The following is a 22,352-nucleotide window of genomic DNA, read 5'->3' as shown; positions in this document are numbered from 1 at the left end:
AGCACGTATAACGACACACGGAATGCATGCCTACATCACATTGACGAACGGGAGCTAGCCACTTATCTCTCCGTGTTATAGCTGTTGCATGATGAATATCATCCAAACAAATCACCGACCCATTTCCTACGAGTTTGTCCTACTGTTGCTACTGCTGTTACTTGTCTTGCTCTGCTGCTGCTGCTTCTATTGTTGCTACTGCTGTTACTTGTCTTGAATTGTTGTTGCTACTACTACTGTTGCTACTGCTGTTACTTGTTTTGCTCTGCTGCTACTGTTGCTACAACTGTCGCTTGCTACTGTTGCTACTTGCTACTGTTGTCACTACTGCTGTTCCTTGCCACTGCTATTGCTCGTTACACTACCGTTACTCGTTACTTTGGTGTTACTACTGTGCTTGCAAATACTAATCTTTCAGGTGTGGTTGAATCTCACAAATTCAGCTGCTAATACTTGAGAGTATACTCTCACCTCCTCACTGACTTACCTACAAATTTGGGTAGAATACTCTACCCTCGAAAACTGTTGCGAACCCATGAGCTGGTGGGCCATCAACAACATTCTTCCAGTCTCATTGCCGGGGAGTGCTATCAGCATTCTTTTGGCGCCGTTGCGGGAGAAGGTTAGTTGTCATAAGCATTCGTCTAGCTAACACTAGAGATTGTAGGATCAACACTTTTCTGGAGCCATTGCCAGGGAAGCACAGCTGACGTCAGCATTTTTCTGGCGCCGTTGTCGGGGAGGTATTGCTATATTCTCTGAGTCACTTGGGATTTATATCTGCTGATCACTATGGAGAATCTGAAGGATCCAAAAACCAAAGTCTTGCCCTCAACTACGAGGGGAGGTAAGGAATTGCCATCTAGCTCTGCACTTGATTCACCTTCAGTTATGAGTAAGTTTGCGACTTCACCTCCTGCTAGAAATCTTGATATGTCGCCTGTCCTTGATGATGCTTGTGATACTATTGCTAGAGATGCTATGCTTGATACTATGCCTGATACTGCTAGAGATGCTATGCCTTATACTGCTAGAGATGCTATGCTTGATACTGCTTTGCCTGATGATGCTAGAGATGCTATTTTGCCTGATGATGCTATGCTTGATACTGCTAGAGATACTCCTTTGCCTGATGTTCCAATAGGAGTGTTCCTTGATGCTCATATTGCTAGAGTTACTGCCAATGCTCGTGATGCTTCTAAAATTGCCGATGCTATTGAGATAGAACCTGCTTTTGCTCCTGTTAGATCTAGCTCTCCTAGATATGAATTGCCTGATATACCTGAGGGTTACGTTATGGAGGGAGAGATAGCTGAGGATTTTCTTGCGTGTAAGGATGCCTATGACACTGAGAAATTAATTCTCAAGTGGAAGGAAAAATCTCGGGAAGTTAGGATGAAAAATGATCCGAAGTTTGCCACTTCGCCTATCTTTATCACCGATAAGGATTATGAATTCTCTGTCGACCTTGAGATAATCTCTCTAGTCGAATTTGATCCTTTTCACGGTTATGAGTTTGAGACGGTCATAGCCCATCTTGCCAAATTATCCGAAATGGCCAACCTTTTCACTAATGAGGAGAAGATCCGCCACTACTATATCCTTAAGATGTTTCCTTTCTCTCTAAAGGATGATGCTAAAGCCTGGTTCACCTCTCTTGCTCCTGGATGTGTGCGTAGTCCCCAGGAGATGGTCTATTACTTCTGTGAGAAATATTTCCCAGCCCATAAGAAGCAAGTTGCCTTGTAGGAAATATACAACTTTGCTCAACTCCAAGAAGAGAGTCTTCCACAAGCTTGGGGGAGGCTTGTCCAGCTACAGAATGCTTTGCCTGATCACCCTCTTAAGAAGAACGAGATACTTGATATCCTCTATAACGGACTTACCGATGCCTCTAGAGACTACCTAGATAGTTGTGCCGGTTGTGTTTTTAGGGAACAAACTGTATAACAAGCTGAGACCCTACTGAATAACCTCTTGATCAACGATAATGCTTGGACTATTCCCGAACCACCTCCTAAGCCAACTCCTAAGAAAAGAGGTATTCTATTCCTCAGTCCCGAAGATATGCAAGAAGCCAAGAAGTCTATGCAAGAGAAAGGCATTAAATCTGAAGATGTCAAAAATCTACCACCTATCGAAGAGATCCACGGTCTCGATAACCGATACAGGTAGAAGAAGTGAATTCTCTGCGTAGGTTTAACGAGAGTGATATTCCTTTTGATAAACCTGCTAGCCTATGCTTTGATGAATTTGACAACTTTGTTGCCAAACAACAGAGTTTCAATGATTATGTTAGTAGACATTTGGAACAAAGTACTCGTATGCTTAGCCATTTAAGTGCTTGTGTAGACAGAAATGTCAATGCTCTAAAGCTTCTGAGTAAACATGCCTCTATGATTACTACTCAGGTAGAACAAGTACTTAAAGCTCAGAATGACCTGCTCAATGAATTGAATGACAACTCTGTCAGAGTCATTACTAGAGGAGGCAAAATGACTCAGGAACCTTTGTATCCTGAAGGTCATCCTAAGAGAATTGATCAAGATTCTCAAGGAATCAGTGCTGATACACCTAGTCATCCTAAGGAGAAGAAGAAGGATGATAGAAACCTACATGCGAGTTCACCAAATACTATCACACCATGTCAACGGTAATGAGCACACCGTGCACTTCCCGAAGAAACGATATCCAGTACATTGCATCAATGCTATCGAAAAGACTTCATCGATTCTCATTGGGAGCTTTGAATGCCCTATTCCTCGTGTCAAGATGAAGTATGATTTGCTTGTTGGGGAGATACATATCCCCATTGAGGTGACTTAGTGGCTATTCGAAAATTCTCCGTTCTCTCTTGCGATTCGAGAAGGTTTTGTCATAAGGACTTGATCAACCCCATTGACGAATTTCTTCCGATGACCATGAAACGGATGAATCAGAGAGTCACATACCTCTGTTTTGAGTCTTCATTTTCTGTTGCTTAGAAGAAAAATGATGGAATTAGTTTAGCTTTTCCTGTTTTCTGTTTTAGCGTCCCGGAGAAAAATACCTCGAAAATAGAAGTTCTCCGATGGTCCTGAAAATTTAGTATGATTTTTTCTGGAATTTTTGAAAATTTCTGGGCCTGTGAGCTGGTCAGGGGGCCTGACCAGTGGGCCACAAGCCCCCCCACCGCCACCTACCCCCTGGTGGCGGGGTGCAAGCTTGTGGGGGCCTATAGGCACCCCCTCCACTCATTCCAGCTCTCAGCCTCTTCTTCCACCTCCAGAAAAAATTGTTTCGCAGCTCAAACCCGTGTTCTTGCTCATTTGGCTGTGATTTTCAATCTCCTTGCTCAAAGCACCATTCTCCGAATTGTTTTGGGGGAATTACTCCTTGGTAAGTGACTCCTCCATTGGTCCAATTAGTTTTTGCTCTAGTGCTTTATCCTTCACGAATTCTTGCTACCTTGGTGACCCTGTTCTTGAGCTAGAAATGTTGATTTTAGCTGGTCCCAAGTAGTTTTAGCGCGTGATACGGTCTCTAGGCACTAGTAGGAGTAATTGCTACAAGTTGGGTTAATCCTTATTCACTTTTCTTTCGAAGTCTCTAAAAATTTCAGAATTTTTCAGAGCTAGAAAAAGGAAAAGATGAGGAGGTTCTTGAGAGGCTCTTCAAGCCGTAACCACAAGGAGGATGAGAAGAACCACCCCAAGTACGTAGTCCCTCGAGTCACAGAAGTTCGAGCGTGTGAGTGGCCAAGTGATGAATTTTTGCGCGCCGCCGGACTTTATGAAGACTTTTATTACTTGGTGGAGAACGCAGGTCTTACTGTGTTTGTTGAAGATAAGTTCCCACAATATCTCCTCCTCACCAATATTTTTGTTCAAAGCTTCAACTTTTATCCGAGGAAGAATCTTCCCATGGTAGAGTTCATGATATACGATGTCCCCCAGTGCATGACGCTACAGGATTTTTGCAATGTATGCAAATTACCTTATGTTGGGGATATCCGTGACCCTCGTCCACGGGACTTGGAGGATTTCATTGGTTCTATTGCTGTTGGAGAGGAGAGAGGAGTGTCTGGCGCTAGAATTGCTAGCATACATTTTCCTGTGCTTCGGTACTTCTCACTATTTGTGGGAAAATGTTTGATTGGCCATGGGGAGGCTGGATCACTTAGTTCTCCAGACCTTGCGGTTGTGCGCGAAGGCCTTTATAACGATAAGACTTATAGCTTGGGCACTACAGTAGCTCAACGGTTGAACCTGAACCATTCTAAAGGAGTCGTCTATGAAGGTATCTACGCTACCCGTCTTGCGAGACACTTTGAGATACCCATTAGACTCGGAGAGGAAGGAGAGATGCTTCTCCCTGAGAGATATCTGGATTATGACAGCATGGTTCGCCATGATTTTCTGGATAGAGATGCTAGTAGACGGATGATTTATAACCTGGTGTTTAGTGAGGGTACTCGAGAGACTATTACTTTGCCTGCTCCTTCTTTGTTTGATCTTCATGCAGGCAGGTACACTATTATGCCCGCGGACATCTATGCATATTGGGGCTTGGCCCAACCACAGGCGCCCGCGCCCGAGCCGCCAGTCGAGTACCAGACGCCAGTTTATCAGTGGGAGCCAGAGGAGCTCACAAAGCAGTGGCATCCACAGTCTGCTCCGGAGTATCCTGGAGCTGGTTATTTCCCACCTTGGGAGTAGACCAAGCTAGGCCAAAAGCCTAAGCTTGGGGAGTACGTGTTCTCACCGACTTTACATTCATGCTTATGCTTTCACTTTGTTAGCCGGTGTTTACACTTTGCCACTGTATTATCCATGCTAGTTTCTTTTTGTTTTCTTGTTTTCTTGTTTTGTGTCCTTTTGAGAAAACCCAAAAAGATTTTTCTTTCTTCTTTTTCTTGTTGGGAGCTTTCCCGTGTAAATAGCTTTCTTTTTCTTTGTGTCAAGGTAGAATATATTGGTTACAATGCTTAGTGGTTCTTACATGCTTACCTGTTTAGCTTTCAAAGAGCCATATTATTTTGTCTTCTCCTTTGTGTTTGCCTGCAGATTCAGCTTAGTCCAATGCGCTTATTATCGTTTTCATCGTTCGATCGTGCAAATGAAAGGCAACAATGATGATATATGATGAAGTGACTGAGACTGAAAAGCTGGTATGAACTCTATCTATTTTGTTTTTGTAAATATGACTAGCTTGTTGACCCAGAGTTAGCTTTGTTGTGAGAGAACCATGTTTTTAATGACAACTTAGATATCATAGTTTCTGATGCCATGCTTATTTAGCTGAGAGCTTATAATGGTTTGTCTTGATTGCCAACATAGATTTTGAGATGACCGTGATGAAGTATGATAGGATGGTATTCTCCTTTGAATGTTTCAAGTGGCTTGACTTGGCGCATGTTCATGCATGTAGTTGAAACAAAATCAACATAGACTCTATGATGTTCATATTCATGGTGATTTATATCATGTTCATGCTTGCATTCAATATTAGTCAAACTCATTGCATCTAGATGACTGTTGTCGCTCTCTAGTTGGTCGCTTCCCAGTCTTTTGCTAGCCTTCACTTGTACTAAGCAGGAATGCTGCTTGTGCATCCACTTCCATAAACCCCAAAGTTTTTCCATGAGAGTCCACCATACCTACCTATTTGCGGTATCTACCTGCTGTTCCAAGTAAATTTGCATGTGCCATTCTCTAAACCTTCAAGAAATAAATCTGTTTTGCATGCCCGGACTGCTCATGTGGTGACAGAGGGCTATTGGTATCTTCCATGCTAGGAGTGTTATCCTCGACATGTGTTTATTCACAGTCCTTCACGAGAAAGGGGCCGGTATTTGGGATGCCCAGTTCCACGGTTAAATCGAAAACATAACTGTAAAACAAGACTCCCCCCGGATTGATGTTAGTATGGACGGTACGCGAGGATTCGGCTAGCCGTGGAGTGTGATTGATTGGTGGTGGGGGAGTTAAAACTTTACTTTTCTGTTTGGGAACCGCCTATAGCATGAGTAGCATGGAAGATATTTAGAACTCTTGGTCATTGCGTTGACAATGAAAGCATGCCACCCAAAATTATTATCTCTATTTTTCAAAGCTTGAGCTCTGGCACCTCTGGAAATCAATGCTTCCGTCTGCGAAGGGCATGTCTATTTATTTTTCCTATCAAGTCATCCTCTTCTTATAAAAGCACCAATTAGAGAGCACCTCTGTCATTTTTATGCTTTTCTTTTGATTGATATTGAGTATGACTATGACTGGATCTTCGTTGCTATGAATTACAATGTTTAGTCAGCCCTTGATCTTTGTAAGTGCTCTGCATTTATGTTTTGCGGTCTCAGAAAGAGCTAGCGAGATACCACCTATTCATATTGCTTCATGCTTGTTTTGATTGAAGTGTTGGTATTTGAAACTCATTGTTATTTGCTCGTTAGTTGATTATGCCATTGATATTAGTTTACCGTGAGACCTTTGTGTCATTTGCTTCTGTGGTTAACTTGTGATCTTGCTGAAATTCTGGTTATGAGTTAAACATAGTTGCAACAACAAGATCAAATAGAGTTTGTCAAAGTTTTTCTTTCTCTCTCAGTTTGTCAACTGAGTTTCTTAAGGACAAGCAAGGTTTTAAGCTTGGGGGAGTTGATATGTCTCCAACGTATCTACTTTTCCAAACTCTTTTGCCCTTGTTTTGGACTATAATTTGCATGATTTGAATGGAACTAACCTGGACTGACGATGTTTTCACAAGAATTGCCTTGGTGTTATTTTTGTGCAGAAATCAAAGTTCTCCAAACGTCCTGAAAATTTACGGGGAGCAGTTTTGGAAAATATCAAAAATATCTGCAACAAGTTCCACCTCAGGGGGTGGGCCAGTGGGCCACAAGCCCCTGCTCCACCACCACCCCCTGGTGGCGGTGGGCAGGCTTGTGGGGCCCACAGGCACCTGCCACCCCCAACTCCAGCTCTATAAGTTCTCTTTCATCCCAGAAAAAATAAAAAGAGAAGTTTTCATCGCGTTTTCGATACGGAGGCGACGCCACCTCCTGTTCTTCATCTGGAGGGCAGATCTGGAGTCCATCTTGGGCTCCGGAGAGGGCAAATCATCGCCATCGTCATCATCAACCTTCTTCCCTCTCCAATTCCATGAAGCTCTTCGTCGTTCGTGAGTAATCTATTCGTAGGCTCGCTGGGCGGTGATGAGTAGGATGAGATCTATCATGTAATCGAGTTAGTTTTGATGGGGATTGATCCCTAGTATCCACTATGTTCTGAGATTTGATGTTGCTACTACTTTGCCATGCTTAATGCTTGTCACTAGGGCCCGAGTGCCATGATTTCAGATCTGAAATTATTATGTTGCCACCAATATATGTGTGTTTTAGATCCGATCTTGCAAGGTGTAGTTACCTAGTATGTGTTACGATCCAGCAACCCCGGAGTGACAATAACCGGAACCACTCCCGGTGATGATCATAGTTTGAGGAGTTCATGTGTTCACCAAGTGCTAATGCGTTGGTCCGGTTCTTTATTAAAAGGAGAACCTTAATATCCCGTAGTTTCCTTTTGGACCCCGCTGCCACGGGAGGGATGGACAATAGATGTCATGCAAGTTCTTTTTCCTAAGCACGTATGACGACACACGGAATGCATGCCTACATCACATTGACGAACGGGAGCTAGCCACTTATCTCTCCGTGTTATAGCTGTTGCATGATGAATATCATCCAAACAAATCACCGACCCATTGCCTACGAGTTTGTCCTACTGTTGCTACTGCTGTTACTTGTCTTGCTCTGCGGCTGCTGCTGCTACTGTTGCTACTGCTATTACTTATCTTGCTCTGCTGCTGCTGCTACTACTGTTGCTACTGTTGTTACTTGTTTTGCTCTGCTGCTACTGTTGCTACTACTGTCGCTTGCTACTGTTGCTACTTGCTACTGCTGTCACTACTGCTGTTCCTTGCCACTGCTATTGCTCGTTACACTGCCGTTATCGTTACTTTGCTGTTACTACTGTGCTTGCAGATACTAATCATTCACGTGTGGTTGAATCTCACAAATTCAGCTGCGAATACTTGAGAGTATACTCTCACCTCCTCACTGGCTTACCTACAAATTTGGGCCGAATACTCTACCCTCGAAAACTGCTGCGAACCCACGAGCTGGTGGGCCATCAACAACATTCTTCCAGTCTCATTGCCGGGGAGTGCTATCAGCATTCTTCTGGTGCCGTTGCAGGAGAAGGTTAGTTGTCATAAGCATTTGTCTAGCTAACACTAGAGATTGCAGGATCATCACTTTTCTGGAGCCATTGCCAGGGAAGCACAACTCACGTTAACCACCAAGTTTATAATATGTGCATCACATCTCATGTGAAGATACTTCCCTTCAGCAATACTAGTTTTGGCATTATTCGTAATCCTCCTGATATAATCTATAGCAGCATCATTAGCAGAAGCATTGTCAACAGTTATTGTGAAAACTTTACCAAGCCCCCAATCTACCAAGCATCTCTCCAAGTCCTTCCCAATGTCTTCCCCCCTATGGCCCTTTACTAAGAAAAACCCAATGATCTTCTTGTGTAGCTTCCAGTCACCATCAATGAAATGTGCTGTAACACACATATAGTTCTGTTTCTGGGCAGAAGTCCATGTGTCAGTGGTGAGGCATACTCTCTCACATGCTTCCTTAAAGATTTTTTCAGCTTCTGTTTTTGCACATTGAACATGCTAACAACTTCTCTAGTAGTTGTTCTCCTAGATGGCACATTAAAACGTGGGCATGCCTTGGACATAAACTTTCTAAACCCTTCTTTCTCAGAAAATGCAAAAGGGAGCTCATCTGTAATAATCATTTCAGCAAAAGCCTTCCTAAGCATTTCAGGATCAAACCTCCAAGCAGTAAGTGTGGACTTGCTACCATCCCCTTCATTTCATGTAGCTTGTAAAGTAGGCTGCTTATCATCTCTGTTCCTATTAGGATTCATCTTGCATATTTTTAAATGAGAGTTTAGGGCAGATGTACCATTGATTTTTTATTCACATTTAAGCTCACGTTTGCAGTAGTTGCACTTGCCCCTCTTCAAAACATCTCCATCTATGATCTTGGTGAAACTATCCCAAACCTCTGATCTTGGTTCCATCTCTTTCCTTTTCTTGGGCATCACCTGTTGGTTTTTGAACGTGCATATGCAGCCGTACAGGCGTGCCTACGTGATTCTTGCTTCGGCCGGCTACTTGATGGAACTTGCGTAACTAGCGACACGAATAAAAGTGATCATGGATTTGATGGCTAAAGGCCCGTGTCGAGCCTTTGCTTTGTATTGCTTTTCATTTTTTCTGGTGTAACAAGCAACACCCCTAGGGTGCCTTTTATACACGTCCACAAGGGACTATGGAAATAGACTAGGACTAGGAATCCTAATACTACTAGGACTCGGTTTGGCCTTCTTTCCTAATCCTACAAGAACAACATGATTAACTTCTACATTCACCTCCTTAATCTTGTTGCTTGACTTCACTTCTTGCACTCCGACTTTCTTCCTCATCTCAATGAACTTCTTCGACCGAGGGACTTGGTGAAAATATCGGCAAGTTGGTCTTTCGTGTTCACATGTTGAACCTCGATCAACCCTTCTTCAATGCACTCCCGGATATGGTGGAACCGAGTATCTATGTGCTTGCTCCTTTCGTGATGAACCGGATTTTTGCACAACGAGATTGCAGCTTGGTTATCGATCTTCAGTGACATGTTCTGCACCTCCCGCTTTGCAAGAATCGCTAGGAGTCTTCTCAGACACACTGCTTGACAAGCCACCGTGCTTGCTGCTATGTATTCTGCCTCGCATGAAGACAGTGCCACCACCTTTTGCTTCTGAGAATTCCAGCTAATCGGATTCGGGCCAAGGTAGAAAACCATGCCCGTTGTGCTCTTTCGGTCATCAACATCACCTGCCATGTCACTATCTAAATATCCACGAAGGATCAATCCTTCCTTTCCCTTTATGTACGTGCAACCAAGATTAATGGTGCCTTTCACATAGCGCAAGATTTGATTGACCGCGCTCATGTGCTCGGTTGTCGAATTCTCCATGAAATGACTCACGATCCCGACTAAATAAGACAAGTCAGGTAGGGTATGCACCAAATATCTTAGGCTGCCCACAAAGCCTCGATACATTGTGGTGTCCACCGGTGGATTTGAGCTACGCTTGCTCAAGTCGTGACTTTGGTCCATTGGAACTTGTGTCTCGTAGCAATCTGACATGCCACACTTTTCCAACAACTTGACCGCGTAAGACGATTGACATAGGGAAATCTCTTTGGAGCTTTGCTTCACTTTGATGCCCAAGTAATAGCTGAGTAATCCCAGATCGCTCATGCTAAACTTGTTCTTCATTTGCGCCTTGAAACGTTTAATTTCTTGTACGCTATCTCCGGTGATAATCAGATCGTCGACATAAACTCCAACTAGCAGGTTTGAGCCTTTGGAGTTCTTTATATAGACTGCGTGCTCGAGGGGACATCTCTTGAACCCGAGCGAGACCAAACTTCGGTCTAACTTTGAGTTCCAAGCTCTTGGCGCTTGCTTCAACCCGTAAAGTGCCTTCTTGAGCTTGTAAACTTTCCCTTCTTCGCCTTTCTTCTCGTAGCCGAGGGGTTGTTCCACGTACACTTCTTCTGTGAGATCGCCGTTGAGGAAAGCGGATTTAACATCCATATGATGAACCTTCCAATCCTCTTGTGCTGCCAAAGCTAGGAGCACTCTCACCGTCTCGAGTCGAGCAACCGGTGCAAACACCTCATCATAGTCGAGCCCTTTGCAACGAGTCTGGCCTTGTACTTCACAATGGCACCCTCCGTGTCCTTATTTAACTTGTAAACCCACTTCAAACCTATCGCCTTTTGGTTTGGAGGTCGGGTTACCAAATTCCACGTGCCATTGCTCTCAATCGCCTTCATCTCCTCATCCATGGCGTGCGTCCAGCTAGGACTTTTGCTCGCCTCTACGAAGTTCACCGGCTCCTCAACTCCGAAAAGACATAGTCCGGAGTATTCGAGCGTAACTGGCTTTGTGTACTTGTAGACTTTCTTGAGGGTCTTGTAGAGACAAGGCCCTAAGGATTCCACTGTGGCTTGCGAAGGAGGCGACACAAATTGTGTCGGTGTTGATGCACTTGAGGAAGATGGCTGAGACCCGGGCGTGTCATCGACATCCGTGTCGTAGGCGTAGTCGTCGTGACCGTGACCATCATCTTGATTGTCGTCGTCACTATGCGCCTCGTTGTCGATGTTGTCATCGAGATCTCTGCCCGTGTCGTGCGCGTCGTTGTCGCTATCTCCTTGCGACCTATGCGCGTTGTCGTCGGCGTCGGCACCATGATGATCACTACCATTGTGGTCACATTGGTTGGGCGTCTTACCAACCACCTGGACATCCTCCCCTGCATCATCATCAGTTGGAAATTCAACCGTGAATATGTTACCGTTTGGAGCATCGTCGGCTGCGGCGCTCCAATTCCACGCTTGGTTTTCTTCAAACACGACGTAGCGTGATATTCGTAGATGCTTGGTTTCTGGATCGTAGAAGCGGTATACCTTGGTGCCGGAACTCCTCTCGTATCCGATGAACACCATCTTGGTGCTACGATCCACAAGCTTTGAGAGGTGCGGCTCCGCCATATTCACATGTGCCACGCACCCGAACGTCCGTAGATGAGACACATTCAGCTTACGTCCGTAAATTGCTTCATACGGAGTCTTGCCGATCACCGCCTTCGTTGGAGCCCGGTTGAGAACATAGAGCGCCGTCGAGATAGCTTCTCCTCAAAAAGTCCCCGACAGGTTCTTGCTCTTGAGTAAACTCCTTGCCATGTCAACGACGGTTCAATTGCGCCTTCCAACGACCTCGTTCTGCTGCGGCGTGTAAGGTGTCGTGAGGAACCTTTTTATGCCAATCTTCTCGCAGTAGTCATTGAACTCGTTCGACGTAAACTCTCCGCCGCGATCTGTCCGTAGAGCGCGAACCTTCAACTTGTGTCCCATCTCCGTTGCAGCCTTAAGTTTCTTGAACGCTTCAAATGCCTCATCTTTAGATCGTAGGAGAATGACCCACATATATCTCGAGTAGTCGTCTACCACAAGGAAGAAATACTTCTTTCCCGCGTGAGTTGCCGGGGTGATAGGGCCACATAGATCACCATGGAGCAGATCGAGTGCATCACTTGCATAATAGGTAGACTGAGCAGGGAACGGCTTGCGGTGCTGTTTTCCAACCAAGCACCCATCACATACTCGATCAACATGGTTGATAACTGGCATCCCGGATACCATCTCCATCTTTGACATCTTCTTCAAGGCGTAGAAGTTAACGTGTCCAAATCTAGCATGCCATAACCATGAATCATCATCACTCTTGGCAAGCCAACACTCCGGTTGAGATTGATCAAGGTTGAGGATATATAGTCTATTCCGTGTGCGATTAACACGAGCTAGCACGTTTCAGAGGTTGTCGAAGATCGTCATCACTCCGTTCTCGATATTCACCTTGCATCCATTCTCGTCAAGCTTCCCAATAGAGATGATGTTGTTGCGCAGCCGTGGGATGTAGTACACTCCGGTGAGTATGCGATGTTCGTCTGTGAGACCCTCGAAGAGGACAGATCCTTGCCCGCAAAACTCCACAGCTGAACCATCACCAAACTTGACCGAGCCTTCAACATCGTATTCCAGCTCAAGGAATTTCTCCTTGCACCCCATCATGTGGTTACTGGCACCCGTGTGAAGATACCACGACACGTTCTGATCATCGGATAACTTCGGTGTCACTTTCTTCTCATGAAGTAGCACCTTTCAGCTTGGTTTCACAACCACCGTTTCAGCAAGATCACAAACTTCGGCCATCAGAAGACCTGGACCTTCGTCTTCCTGCTTTGCCAAATTTGCCTTGATCTCCCGCTTGTTAGGCTTCGGACAATCCTTTGCAAAGTGACCCATCTCATTGCAGCTATAGCACTTAACCTCGGATAAATCCAAGTTCTGTGGCTTCCGCCCTTTAGATTGGTCCGCCTTACCACGACCTTGTGGCTTGCCTTTTCCTTTGCCTTTTCCGGTTTGTCCGTCGCGCTTCACGTTGCTTGAGACTTCGCCACCATCACGCCTTCCTTTGCTACTTGGGGCCTCCCAATCTGCGCGCGAGTACATGAGTTGGTCACTACCTCCTCCTTTGCCTTTCCGACAGCCACGAGCATTCTCTTCCCATGTCCGCAGGCATCCGATCGCCTCCGTTATGGTCATGTCGTCGATGTCGTAAAGCTGCTCGAGCGTGCCGATGATGTACGTGAATTTATCAGTCACCGAACTGAAAAATTTCTCCACAATCTCGGTCTCATCGAGCTTTGCACCAAGCGCGCAGATCTCTCCCACCAAAGTAGTAAGACGCATGGCATAGTCGTTCACCGATTCAGTTTTCTCCATCTGCCACTTGTGAAATTGGCGCTTCAGCACTTGTGCCCGAGCCTTGGTGACGCGATCTTCTCCTATCCTCACCTCCTTGAGTGCGTTCCACGCCTCTCTTGCCGTCTCGAACTCCGCCAATGTCATTAGCACGAGATACGACACGGACTGGGCTATGGCGGCCATGGCACCTTCGTCGGACTCGTCATCGACGTCGTCGTCCGTGATTGCTTGCCACACTCGAAGGGTTCGGAGAATAATCTTCATCTTCACCGCCCACACGCCGTAGTTGGCGTCGGTGAGCATCGGGTACTAGATGGGGATGTTGCGATGCGCCTAGACGTTGGCGCCGCCCGTTCCTCCACCACTGGTTGCTGACTTGACGCCCTTCTTCACCTTGTTTCCGTTCTTGTTCGCCTTGGTACCGCCCTTGCCGGACTTGACCGACTCAGCGTCGTTGTCCGTCATCGTAGATCGTAGATCATCGAGGCTCTAGATACCAATTGTTGGCTTTTGAACGTGTGTATGCAGCCGTACAGGTGTGCCTACGCGATTCTTGCTTTGGCCGGCTACTTGACGGAACTTGCGTAACTAGCGACACGACTAAAACTGATCGATGGATTTGATGGCTAAAGGCCCGTGTCGAGCCTTTGCTTTGTATTGCTTTTCGTTTTTGCTGGTGTAACAAGCAACGCCCCTAGGGTGCCTTCTATACACGTCCACAAGGGACTATGGAAATAGACTAGGACTAGGAATCCTAATACTACTAGGACTCGGTTTGGCTTTCTTTCCTAATCCTACAGGAACAACATGATTAACTTCTACATCACCACTTCCTTCTTAGCATTCTCGGATGCATCCGGCTGCTGCCCATTCTTCTCAGCATTCTCCTCCCCCTCTGTCACCACCACTATGCTCTGAGATTCTTGATTAGCAATGTCTTTATTTTGTTCTGACATCTACAAATTGGACAAGAATAAGATCAGTCAGTGTTCAGTTTAGTCAAAGTGTACTGTGTACATAGTAAAAGATAAGATCAACTTTAATTTTGTACCAGGGAATTTGATACGTGTTATATATGTTCGATTCATCCCAAGAGCTATAGACGTACAGGTGCAAACCTAGACTAAAGAAGCTAGCACACACATGTTAAACGACATCCTGTTTCTTGTACCACAAGGATAGACTAGATAGGTTATTAGGATTCATCTCTATCTATGTAACTTGAATATCTATCTCTAGTCTATCTCTAGCTTAAACAAGATTGTATCCCAACTGCTTGTACGCTATCAGGGAGGTTGCGACCCTGCTATATAACATGAAGCCGTCGGCCTCAAAGGGTACGATGTTCCTAGCCTACTTTACATGGTAATCGGAGCCGCCTCTTCCACCACATCTAGCTTTCCAAACCCCATCGCCTAAAGCTTCCGCCATGGCCTCCTCCAGCACCTCCAACTCCGCCCTCTCTGGCCAAATTACGGAAAGACTCACCCCCACAAATTACATCCTCTGGCGCACACAAATCACGCTGCAACACAGAGGTGCGGGAGTCTATGGCTATGTTGACGACACCGTGAAGGAGCCAGTCACGTCTGTCATCACCAAGGACAAGAACGGGAAGGAGGAGCACATCCCGAACCCCCTTCATCCGAACTGGATCCGGGAGGATCAACAGGTGCTCGGCTACCTCCTGAACAACCTCTCCAAGGAAGTTCTCGTGCAGGTAACATCGATTTCCCATGCACATGAACTATGGACAGCTCTGGCGAACATGTTTTCGTCTCAGTCAATGTCCCGAGTAAACAACATCTGCGTCGCTCTTGCGAACGCACAGAAGGGCAACCAAACCGTTGCAACCTTCTTTGCGCATATGCGCTTCCTGGCTGATGAACTGGCTGTTGTCGGCAAGCCCCTCGACGAAGACGAGCTCATCTCCTACATCGTGGCTGGACTCGACATGGAGTACCAGCCACTCGTCTCCGCCCTCGACGCCCGCGTGGAACCGGTCACCCTTGACGAACTGTTTGCTCAGATGAGCAACTTCGATCAAAGGGTGGCACTCTTCCAAGGCGCCAACACCGCAGGATTCAAGTCTTCTGCAAACGCCGCCACACGCGGCCGTAGTGGTCGTGGACGTGGAACAAACCGCGACAGAGGAAGCTACAACAACTCCTCCTCTCATGGTGACCGTGGTGACCGCGGTGACTTCCGCGGCAACGGTGGCCGGTCCTCCTCCATCAACAATAGGGGCCTCCACAACAACTCCTCCAACAAAAGATCTGATGTTGTCAAGTGTCAGATCTGTGGCAAACTTGGCCACTCGGCCAAGGATTGCTGGTATCGCTTTGATGATGATGGTGACTCCTCCCAGGATGAGAAGGTGGCCGGAGCTGCCGATGGCTCCTATGGTGTGGACACCAACTAGTACATGGATAGTGGAGCCACAAACCATATCACTGGTGAGCTTGAGAAGGTGACAATGCGTGAGAAGTACCGCGGGAAGGACAACATCCACACTGCTAGTGGAGAAGGTATGGAGATTTGTCACGTTGGTCATTCAATTATTAAAACCCCTCATAAAAATTCGTCTATGAAAAATTCTGCATGTACCTAGTGCCTCCAAAAATCTTCTCTCTGTTCATCGCATTGCCATTCATAATCATGTCTTTCTTGAGTTTCACCCTTTCTTCTTTTTCATCAAGGATCAGGCAACGAAGAGGGTGCTATATCAAGGTAGATGCATCCGTGGGCTTTACCCACTAATTCCAGAGATTAGAAGATCCAATAAACAAGCTTTTGGTGCTACCAAGTTATCCTCTACATGGTGGCACGATAGGCTAGGTCATGCAGCTTTTTTCCTTAGTTGAACAATTGCTTAGGAAGAATAAACTCTCATATGTTGGAGTGCATAATGTTGAAACAGTTTGTGATTCATATCAAAAAGCTAAGAGTCATCAGTTACCTTATCTAGTTTCCACCAGTGTTTCTATAAAACCCTTGCAACTTATTTTTTCTGATGTTTGGGGACCAGCTCCCTCATCTGTTGGTAAACACTCTTACTACGTAAGTTTCATTGATGACTATAGCAAATATTCCTGGATCTATCTTCTCAAGAAACGATCCGACGTTTTTCAAGTATTCCAAAACTTTCAGGCTCTTGTTGAACGAAAATTTGACACAAAAATCATAGATGTTCAGTCTGATTGGGGAGGAGAATATGAAAAATTAAACTCCTTCTTTGAGACACTTGGGGTTTCTCATCATGTGTACTGTCCACATGCCCATCAGCAAAATGGCTCTGCTGAGCGCAAACATAGACATATTGTTGAGGTAGGATTAGCACTCCTAGCCCGAGCATCCATGCCCCGCAAATTTTGGGATGAGGCATTTCTTACTGCAGTTCATCTCATCAATATTCTACCTAGCCGAGTCATCAACAATGAAACACCCACAGAAAAACTCCTCCACACCAAACCAGATTACACCTCTCTCCGTGTGTTTGGTTGTGCCTGCTGGCCCAATCTGAGACCATATAATAACCGCAAACTTATGTTTCAGTCCCAACAATGTGTCTTCATTGGCTATAGTCCCCTTCATAAAGGAGTCAAGTGCCTTGACGTCTCCACAGGTCGAGTCTATATTTCTCGCGATGTTGTATTTGATGAGACAAAATTCCCTTTTGCTGATCTACATCCCAATGCCAGAGCCCTTCTTCGCAAAGAAATCTTGCTTCTATCCCCTCATCTTACCAATTTTGATCATGGGGAAATTAATAATTGCAATGATCATACATTGACTAACTCTCACAACCTGCATGAGTCTCTTAATGATGCAAATTTTACCACCGCTGGTGCCGACACAGATGAAAATGGTGAAAAAAATACACATAGCACACCATATTTTATGTGCCGGCCGCCGGGGAGCATATCTGCCTCGGGATCGCTGCTGTAGCAGGGTGGAAGCGGTGGCAACGAATCTGCTCCGGGATCCGCACCGCTCCAGCAGGTTGTCAGTGCTGCACAGACCGCGTCCGCCCCCGGGTGTGTTGGGCCTCGCGCCCGCGATGACGCGCCTGCCAGCCGTTGGCCCGCAGGCGGGCCCCGCACCTACACTCGTCGGCAAACCAACGCGCTCACGCGATTCGAGGAGGATCTGCCTCGCCAGCCGACCGGGGAGCGGGATGCTGTCGGGCCGCTTGGATCTTCTGTGCCAACTAATGCATCTGCGCCTTCATCAGCAGCCACAGGGGATGCAGACGATCCTGCACCTCCTTCGGGTGATCCTGTTCCCTTGACAAGGACAGGTGACAGCGGCCGATCTTCTACGCCGGCTCCTACTCCGCCACCACGTACTCGGCTCCAACTTGGGGTAATCCCACACATAAACTACAAAACCAAGTTTGGTCTTGCTTGTTCTACAGGTCAACCAAATAGCCTTGCCGAAGCATTGGGTGATGCGAAGTGGAAAAAGGCTATGGAGGAAGAATGTGATGCACTTCACAAAAACAAAACTTGGCACCTGGTTCCTCATTCCAAAGGTAAAAACTTGATAGATTGCAAGTGGGTCTTCAGAATTAAAAGAAAAGCTGATGGGTCTATAGATCGTTACAAAGCTAGACTTGTTGCAAAAGGCTTCAAGCAAAGGTATGGCATAGACTATGAGGACACTTTTAGTCCAGTGGTAAAAGCTGCCACTATTCGTCTTGTACTATCCATTGCTGTCTCCAGGGGTTGGAGCCTAAGACAACTAGATGTACATAATGCGTTTCTTCATGGCGTTCTGGAAGAGGAAGTATATATGAAACAACCACCTGGGTTCGTCAATAAAAACTTACCAAATCATGTGTGCAAACTTGATGAGGCTCTCTATGGATTGAAGCGGGCACCAAGGGCATGGTACTTTCGTCTCAGTCAAAAACTGCAAACACTTGGGTTCATTCCTTCAAAATCTGATACATCCTTATTTATCTATAATAAGTCAAATACATCCATATTTATACTTATCTATGTTGATGATATTATTGTCACAAGTTCATCTAATGAGGCTGTGACAGGGCTCTTAAAGGACTTAAGTGCTGAGTTTGCTCTCAAGGATTTGGGTGACCTGCAGTTCTTTCTTGGTATTGAGGTAAAGAAACTTGGAGATGGACTCCATCTCTCCCAGGAAAAATATGCTGCTGATTTGGTAAGAAGGGTTGGTTTGCAAGGATGTAAGCCATCACTAACTCCTCTATCTAGCACAGAAAAATTGTCCCTTTCAGAAGGAGATCTTTTGAATCAAGAAGACAGCACCAGATACAGGAGTCTGGTAGGGGCTCTTCAATATCTTACATTGACTAGGTCCGATCTTTCTTTTGTTGTTAACAAAGTATGCATGTTTCTTCATGCACCTACTACTGCATATTGGACAGCTGCAAAGTGTATTGTGAGATATGTGAAAAACACTATGAAGCTTGCTCTCACGTTTACTAAATCCACATCTACTCTTGTCAGTGCTTTTTCTGATTCTGACTGGGCAGGATGCATAGATGATAGGAGATCCACTCGGGGCTTTGCAGTATTTTTTGGTCCAAACCTCATATCTTGGTGTGCAAAGAAACAAGCAAATGTCTCAAGATCAAGTACAGAGGCTGAGTACAAAGCATTAGCAAATGCTACAACAGAAATTATTTGGGTGCAGTCTATGCTTAAAGAACTTGGTGTAAAACACATCCAAGCTCCTTGTTTATGGTGTAACAACCTTGGTGCTACTTATCTATCTGCTAACCCTGTTTTTCATGCAAGGACAAAGCACATTGAGATATATTTCCATTTTGTCAGAGAACAAGTTGCAAACAAAAAATTAGAAATTCGATTTATACATTCACGAGATCAGGTTACAGATGGATTCACAAAGGCCTTGCCCACCAGGAATCTTGAAGAGTTCAAGGGCCACCTGAACCTACGCAGTTGTGACTAAGGGAGGGTGTTAAACAACATCCTGTTTCTTGTACCGCAAGGAGACTAAATAGGTTGTTAGGATTCATCTCTATCTATGTAACTTGAATATCTATCTCTATCTTAAACAAGATTGTATCTCAACTGCTTGTACGCTATCAGGAAGGTTGCGACCCTGCTATATAACACGAAGCCGTCGGCCTCAAAGGGTACGACGTTCCTAGCCTACTTTACAACACACAGTTTGATTGATTTTCCGGCCGTCGTGTCTAGCCGGTACATACTCACATCTACGTACATGAGCTTGTAGGGCTAGCCATCAATTGAAAGTTTAGCGGCGGCCTATGTCTAAAAGTATGGATTAGAATAAGTACATGCGCTAAATCATAGACTAATTAACAATTTGTTCCATTAGACACGCACACTGCACATATACACAAGAAGATCCATGGACAGGAATAATATATATACTTTTGTAGTGATACACTAGCCCATGACAATCGTTTAATGCAAATTAATACTAGAATATTCCTAGTAGATCAAACTAATCACTAGCATGGAGTTAGGTTAAGTACTAGTGTACCAGCTACTATTTGTATTCAGGTTTGAGAGATTAGAACTTGAAGAAGTCAGCGTAGTCTTGTGCACGGATGGCTTACGATCCGTGCTGACTGTCAAGCGCCGACTCGCCCGAGCCAGCTCGCCGAGAGTTGATCGCGCACCTAGGGTTGGAAAGAGACGGCGTCGCCTGATGAAAGGATGGAGCACGGAGGGATGGGAGATGGCTAGGTATTACGGGCATGTGAACGCGGTATACATTAGGTAAATCAAAGGAGGTGTTGGACTGACAAATGGGCTGCAGATTGTCAGTCACCTAATCACATATGTCAGAACCGTGTACGTACCCCCGACGTCCGACGCCTGACTGTACAGCCATCATTCCATCATAAATAATATGGTTTATTCGGTGATTACGGTTACTGGCCGGAGGAAACCGATGCTGCACCGAAACACCGAATAGTAATAGAAGTAGCCACCGAACCGAAAAACAATACACCGAATAAACATGCAAATCGGTTAAACCGGTTCGGTTCGGTTTGGTTTTTCCATTTTCGGTTTGACAGTGCCCACCCCTAAATGGACCTGGGGTGTTACTTTCTGTGTCATATGATATCCTGTAGCTCAACACAATAAATTAGTCTAAAATATGTAGATTGGTGAATTAGATTCTTAAATCTCTATCTCCTCTATATTTTTGCAATACTAGCAGCAATTCTGCAGAAGTTACTCCTGCAAGCCACTACAGGAAAAAACTTATAAGCCGAGTGCCCGAAACACTCGGCTTACGACGGATTACACTCGGCTTACATATAAGCCGGGGAAAACACCCGGCTTATATGTAAGCCGAGTGTAATCCGTCGTAAGCCGAGTGTTTCGGGCACTCGGCTTATAAGCCGAGTGTTTTCCCCGGCTTATAACACACGCCTTACTAAGGATCGGCTTATCCAGTGTAAGCCGAGAGCAACAGTTAAAACACTCGGCTTACATATAAGCCGAGTGCCCCCACGTAAGCAGAGTGCCAACGGACACACGATTTACACATAAAGGCAACGTGGTTCTAACGGCAAGCCCCGTGACGGTTCATATAAGTCGAGGGCCTACCGTCACACGGTTTATATATAAGCCGAGGGCCTACCGTCACACGGTTTATATATAAGCCGAGGGCCTGCAGTCACACGGTTTATATATAAGCCGAGGGTCGAGACCGGGCGCACGGGTTATATATAAACCGAGGGCCAGTGTGACACGCACGGTTTACATATAAACCGAGGGCCAAATCTGACACACGAGTTATATATAGGCCGGGTGGTAGTGTCTGGGGCACACGGCTTACATCCCCAGCGCCTGGGACAAACGCCCTATAAGCCGGGTGCTATTATCTGGGACACACGGCTTACAGCCCCGAGCGCCTGGGACAGACGGCCTATAAGCCGGGTGCCAGAGCCTGGGGCACACGGCTTACAGCGCCCAAGAGCATTTTTTTTCCAGACAGTAGCAACAACAATATATTACATATCCAATAGATCACAACAATATATTACATATCCAACATAACACAACAACAATATAATTTCACAAAAACATGCGTACGCATACATATGCAACAAGAACACAAATGAAATGGTCATGCATACATATCCAATATATTACAAGTTCACAACAATAACAATCCGATGATGAGTTCCAAATCCACACACGCATACATATCCAATACAGTTCCACAAAAGCACACATACATATTCAAGGAGGGTTCACAACAACATGCATACATATGCAAGAAGAGTTCACAAACGAAAGCATGAGTTCAACCTACAATATGCAATGAACTTCCACCACAGCATGTATGCCCACCGTCGACGGTATCCGTGATCGATGCAAACCTATAAGTTCAATAGCACACGCATGAGTTTCCAAAATTAAATTGCAAATGATCGATAAGGCACAAGAGTCAATAAACATGAACATATAAGTTTCAACTTGAAGATAAGGCACAAGAGTCAATAAACATGAACATATAAGTTTCAACTTGAAGATAAGGCACAAGAGTCAATAAACATGACCATATAAGTTTCAACTTGAAGATAAGGCACAAGAGTCAATAAACATGAACATATAAGTTTCAACTTGAAGCTAAGAAGTATGAATAATACAAGGATCAACACTTGTGGGCTCTACTAGCAGCAATGCAAAGTTCTGAGTTGAGAGGCACAACCAACGACAAGACACAAGCATGAATAATGTACAAGCATAGACAAGTACCTCGAGTGATCATTGTGGCATGGAGGTCAAAGCATCTTCAGCCGCAGTGCGTGTCATTGGGCTTGCTTGGGTAGGTGTAGATCCAGCAACCACAAAGTCATTGAAGTGTTCTCCTGACTATGGATAGTTCAAGCATGATAGTAAGAT

At 45.3% G+C, this 22,352-nt stretch overlaps 1 non-coding gene across 1 annotated transcript; it reads left to right on the top strand.

Moving 5' to 3' along the window:
- The first annotated feature begins 15,358 nt into the window (after positions 1 to 15,358).
- Positions 15,359 to 15,497, top strand: LOC123414428. Its single transcript, XR_006614398.1, has one exon. It is a non-coding gene; the product is annotated as a small nucleolar RNA Z247 (small nucleolar RNA).
- The last annotated feature ends 6,855 nt before the right edge of the window (positions 15,498 to 22,352 follow it).

The sequence above is a fragment of the Hordeum vulgare genome, chromosome 7H (genome assembly GCF_904849725.1).
Source record: "Hordeum vulgare subsp. vulgare chromosome 7H, MorexV3_pseudomolecules_assembly, whole genome shotgun sequence".
Taxonomy (NCBI): domain Eukaryota; kingdom Viridiplantae; phylum Streptophyta; class Magnoliopsida; order Poales; family Poaceae; genus Hordeum; species Hordeum vulgare.
Note: the sequence above shows the minus strand (reverse complement) of the source record. Positions and strands in the feature narration are given on the sequence as shown.